General features: G+C 47.7%; 1 pseudogene; it reads left to right on the top strand.

The window, feature by feature from the left end:
- The first annotated feature begins 5,405 nt into the window (after positions 1-5,405).
- LOC123056061 (DNA-directed RNA polymerase D subunit 2b-like) lies at positions 5,406-5,795 on the top strand (annotated as a pseudogene).
- Positions 5,796-6,152: the final 357 nt, after the last annotated feature.

The raw sequence follows: 6,152 nt of genomic DNA, 5'->3' as shown, positions 1-6,152 counted from the left end.
TTTCATTCCTTCGTCTTCGGCATTCGTGTCGGTGTTCACCTTCACGAAGATTGCCACCACCTTGTCGATGCACCAGATAATATTGCTATCTCTATAGCTAATAAAATAAGTGCATTACTTAAGGTTGACATGCAGGTCATTAAAGTGACAATCATATGGCTTCAGCCATCATGCCGAATCATGACACGCAGGTCATGTTAATCAATTTACATCATATAGTCATCTCATACATAATCAAATTATTATGAGCACTGCTATACCACATCATATGCATATCCTGCAAAACCAAGTTAGACGCCTCTAATCGGTTTATGCAAAAATTTATTTTACGTGGCTTCTAAGGTTTTGACTTAAACCGCAGCTACCAACGTTTTATCATCAAGTATGATTATTCAAGTTGCTAGATTAACATCTCGGGGTGTATGAAACACGAGATAATTAAATCTCGAGCCCCATACTAAACTTCGTCATACGCATGACCCCCGTGCAGATAATATCTGCAATGCCCTTTCATCTGCGAATTTCATCTTTCTTTTGACTATGGCAGAACCCAAAGAACTGATAGCACTTCCATGATCAATCAGGATCACGGATTGCCAGAACTTTGTCAAATTCCACCATGCTGTCTCGAGATTGAGCAAACGCAAATTCTAGGGAAGCAACAAGAACGTCGGGTAACAGATTTCATCTGCCACCCGCATAAATAATTTTCAGCAATAGATCTCATCTACTACCTAATTATATTATGCAATACCCATACATCTCCATGTATTCTAGATCGAAACCTGCATCTACGCATAGCACGGCTCTTGATGCCACTGTAGGGTAACGCAGCAGAAACCAAAAAATTTCCGACCTACACACCAGCCCAGGACCACTATGGAGACTGCATACATGGTTTGATCCTTTTCGTTACCGACTCGTAGCGCAGCGGGAAGTAGAGTCGATGACGATCGGCGGTGCAGATCCCCGCAGCTAGGATTTACAACCTCCCAACCGCGAGGATGTATACCCTCATCTGCTCCTCAGACAGCCCTCTGGGAGGCGGTCGAACAGCCCCCCCGGATGGTGTCGCGGACAGCCCTTCGGGAGGACCTTCGAAACTCGAGCGGTCACTCGGACAGCCCTTCGGGAGGGCCTTCGAAACTCCGACGGTCACACTGACAGCCCTTCGGGAGGCACTCACGAACTAAGACCGAAACTACGATCTCTCTACAGAGTTGCACCCATACGGTGTCATCTATCCGGCAGGGCTTCGCCGTCCAGAACTAGTTCCTGCCGGAACCCAGACAGCCTTATGGCTCTACGAAACTCTTTTCGTGGGAGGGAGAGAAGAAGCCAGATAATGCATGGCATGTGTATGAGATCAAGGGATGAAGAGATGGCAGCCCTCACCTCCTCTATTTATAGGAAAACCAAGGGGTAGTGTGCCTCCACAAATTACCAAAAACCCCCATGCATTAGGTCACACATGAGGGTGTTAAGGACAAATTTGGATGCCATGTGGAGCTCCAAGGAGCTCCACCACCCATGGCCGGCCACCCCTAGGGGTCCCCCCCAAATGGGGTTCCTTCCCTTGTAAGCCACTTCCTTCTAGAACTTTGACCAAGTCCAAAAAGGTGGCTCTCCAAAATTATCCCAAAAAGCACTTTCACTATTCACGACGACATTTTTCAGCGTCCGTTCGAACTGAAAATATTTATGTGGGCTTAGAACATTTCCAGTACCCACTAAAATGATTTTCAACGCGTTCCGAAACAATTCTGGTTTTAGTGATTTTCATCTACGAAACGCATCTGAAGTGGCTCCGGCAGCTCCGGAACATTTCCTGTTTTTATCTCAAAAAATTCCAAAAAGCTTCCAGAATGATTCTGGCATCCTCCAAGAATTATCAGGCATGTGCCGAAACCAATTTTACTTAATGGTGTATCCCGAAACAACTTTTCGGTATCATCGAAACTTATCCGATGACCTCTCTCTGCGGTACGATTCCGCTGTCTGAAACTTTTCGGTGTCCGAAGCTTTTTTCGGTGATTTTCTCTCAGACTCCCTGTCTAGTATTCAGTAGATAGATGACCCTTAAGCGTGTGACCCTATAGGTTCGGTGAAGTATAGACATGACCCGGAACCCCTTCCGATCAATGATCAACATCGGAGCCGTGGACACCCATATTGACCCCTATACCCACACGAATAAATATTCGAGTGAACCTCCAGTTGCCGTGTGCTATTCCTGTTGCTTCGCGATATGTTACAAATACCCGAGGTGAGACATGTTGGCATTCCCATGGATCAACAACTTGTCCACTATGCTAGTTACCTCGTTATCGGTTTTGTTCTCTTTTCTCGTTTCGTGTTCCGGCATCCCCGTGATCAAATCACAAAGTGTCTGGCCAGACGATGATGGACACCGTAACACCAAGAGGGCCCGGGTATATCTCTCCATCGTCGGAGGAGCAAATCCCAATCTCGAGCTATCAATTTAATTAACATACTTTCCCATGAACCCGCAAGCCGCCGTAATAGCCATCCAGTTACGGATGACGTTTAACAAACCCCAAAGTTCATGAAGCAAGCATGAAGAAACTCGATACTCTCATGGTCTAAGGAATTATGCAAACATTAACTATCTCTGTGTTATAAACCATTAACTTGTGACGAATGTATCTCATAGCATAACATCAATCCGGGTCGATTCAACACAAATGTTCTCTTAACATTGTGCCCTCAAAGTTGCTGGCATTGACATGCCCATGATTAGGAAAACAGAACCATCATGCAACACTTGAGCTAGTCTTAGAGGCCAGACTAGGAATACTTCTTACCGTTTATTATTCCACACGTGCATATGAGTCTTCCTCCGAGCCTCGTGGATATTGCAGACTCGAGAATCATTGCAGTTATAGCATGGAACATAAAACATAATTATGAACTTGGAGATAAATAATATCATTTATTATTGCCTCTAGGGCATATCTCCTACACACATATCCTATTTGAGCAACACAAGATATACATGTTTATATCTACATCATATGAGCATTCAAACTTGATGGTCATTGCATTTCAATGGTTGAAAATATGAACAAAAACATTTCAAAATATGTTATGTACTCATATTGACATGGAGATTTGGCTGGTCTCACCTCGAGGTCGGAGGGGGTCGGTGACGGGGACGACAGCGGGGATGGTGGAGGGGCTCCTTGATTTCTACAAAAACCAAAAACCTATAAGCTATCAACTAATCAAATACATACGCCTTGCATAGTGCTCTCCAATTTGAGCATTCAAAATAGGAGTAGTTCTCCAATTTGAGCATTCAAAATAGGAGTAGTTCTCCAATTTGTGCATTCAATAAGCAAAACTAAATCATAAAATAAATTAGTATTCAAATTAGCAAGCATTCAGTAAGCAAAACTAAATCATCTCTTGCGTCCATACACCGTCGAATATTATCACTAATACATCTCGAATAGTATCATACATATAACATCACTAATACAGCTAAAACCCTAGCGAACGACGTGTATCGGCGCGGGCGGTGGACACCCAAAGAGAAGGAACCATCACAAGATCATAGCTCCAGTGCGATCCCTGAAGAACCTGCCGGTATTGTCGAACCTGCCCTCCAACGCAACCATGTACCGACGGACGTGCTCGTCCTCCTCGCTGACACGGTGACGTACCACCTCCGCGGGGGACGAAAGCCTCCGCACCGTCACTGGCCCACGTGACCGCCACCAAAGAAGGTCCGGGTCAACGACGGGCTGGCTCCTCACCAAGCTGTCCGCCCGGAAGGTAGCACCTCCAAGTACCAGGCCGGCGGAGCCCAGTCCCGGACATGGCCCCTATGATCAAGCAGGCCTCCTCCGCCGAGTCGACGACGAGGATGCGGGATAGGCATCGTCGACGTCGATGCGGGAATAATTGCTTTAACTAAAAAATAACAACAAATGTGACATGTTCAAAATATGGCATGTCCACTTCAAAACGAATCAACCTAGAATTCTGTTCAATACAACTAAAACTAAACTAGTTCTATTAATTTTCTTACTAAAAATAAACTAGTTCTATTAATTCAACTAGTTCAACTAAGCACTTACTATAAATAAAAAAACTAGTTCTTACTAAAAATAAACTAGTTATATTAATTTTCTTACTAATTCTATTAAACACTTACTAAAAAATAGTAAAAAAAACTACATTATACAAGAACAGTAAAAAAGGGTTTAGGGTTTAGGAGAGATGGAGGGAGGAGGGGGTGGGAGGAGGGAGGAGAGAGGAGGAGGAGGGAGGAGAGAGGAGGAGGGGGAGGGCGATGGGATCGGAGGAGGAAGGAGGAGGGAGGGAGGAGGGGGTGGGAGGAGGAAGGAGAGAGGAGGAGGGGGTGGGAGGAGTGAGGAGGGAGGAGGAGGGGGAGGGGGCGGTGGGAGGAGGGCTGCCGGTGGAGGGGAGGGAGGAGGGCGCGGTTGGGGAGGAGGAGGGAGGGGAGGAGGGCGCGGTGGGAGGAGGAGGGAGGGGAGGAGGGAGGAGGGAGGGACTATCTCAGTTCCGGAGGAGCAAGAGCGTCCACGGCGGTGGGCGACGATGGTGGTCGGGCGGCGGCGGTGGCGGCGGACGACGGCGGGTGCGGGGGAGAGTGAATGAGAGGGAGAGTGAGAGGGTCGGCCGCGCGGGGACGATAACTTAGGGTTAGTAGCAGCGCGGGTTGAAGAAAAGCGCTACTACTACGAAGAATGACAGTAGCGCTGGACAAGGATACGCGCTGCTGCTAAATGGGGCTAGCCATGTGCGCCCAGTTCAAACTTAGCAGCAACATGTTTTTCTAACATGCGCTACTGCTAACAGGATAGCAGCAGCGTCTTTTACAGCCACGCGCTACTACTAAGTAACAGTAGCGTTTTATTTTATCCAGCGCTACTATTAAGATTCTGTGTATAAGGTTTTCCCTAGTAGAGTTCAGTTCATGCTACATTCCTGTAACGCGTTATTGCTTTATTAAATGTCTGAAACTGGGGCATCTTGTTGTATTCCAGGTTCGGGTTTGCAAGAGGTGGAGGTGAAAGTGCTTAAAAAAATGAGATACATGAATACTAGCATCCAGGACAATTTTTTATTGTAACGCGTTATTGCTTTATTAAATGTCTGAAACTGGGGCATCTTGTTGTATTCCAGGTTCGGGTTTGCAAGAGGTGGAGGTGAAAGTGCTCTAAAAAAATGAGATACATGAATACTAGCATCCAGGACAATTTTTTATGGAAAAAGCCCATCCGGATGAGACGCCACAAATCCGCTCCCGACGAGAGTGGAACCTTTGGTCGCAGGGTGCGCCACGGCGACCCTTGCCACTAGGGTACTACCCAGTTCTCGGTGAAAGTGTTCTCAACGGCCGAACCGGCAAAAGGATGCAGTCACTGATCTTCGCGGGCCCCACCTTCTTCCAGAGGCTGATCCACATGGCAGACGACAAGGTGAATTTCCGGAACACGGGGCCGGTGCACCCGCTCGAGGAAGCCGGTCGCGGACAACAAGAGGTTCGGCGGGGTCAAGTTCGGGGAGTGGAGCGCGACTGCCTGCTGGCCCATGGCACGGCCGCCAACCTCCACGAGCGGCCCTTCACCCTGAACATCATCATGCGCCCGTTGCGGGCGGGCGGAAGATCCGGGGCCCCTACTGCAGGTTCTGCCGCTCATCGGAGAACATCGTCAGGATCACCGTCGCCTACAGTGCCAAGCTGCTCTACCAGGAGCTGTTAAGCATGGGCATGCCTCAAGTTCCAGACGGAGGTCTGCTAGACTGAACTCTGTTATGGACATGTAGTGGCTATGTGGAACTCTTTGTGACGGTGGCGTTTGCGTAGCTTGGACGGGTGTGTTCCTATGGAGCGAAGCTGGTCGTGCAGTGCAGGATATCTTCTGCCATGGGCATCTGCCTCTGGCCCGAGAAGAAATTCTGTTGAAACACTGTAGTAGCTTGGTTAGCTGAACCTGTTTCACTCTGCCACCCTGGAATGAACGGAATTAGCTTATGGCATGCCTTATTGGTTTGAGCTGCTCGTGTTTGCTGTGGAATGGGTGATCGAGTTGATGCTGAGCTAATCGTGTCATGTGAATCTCAACATTTGCCATTGCAACCTGGATGTCACCGACAAC

This window comes from Triticum aestivum, chromosome 2D (assembly GCF_018294505.1).
Source record: "Triticum aestivum cultivar Chinese Spring chromosome 2D, IWGSC CS RefSeq v2.1, whole genome shotgun sequence".
In the NCBI taxonomy this organism is placed as follows: Eukaryota; Viridiplantae; Streptophyta; class Magnoliopsida; order Poales; family Poaceae; genus Triticum; species Triticum aestivum.
Note: the sequence above shows the minus strand (reverse complement) of the source record. Positions and strands in the feature narration are given on the sequence as shown.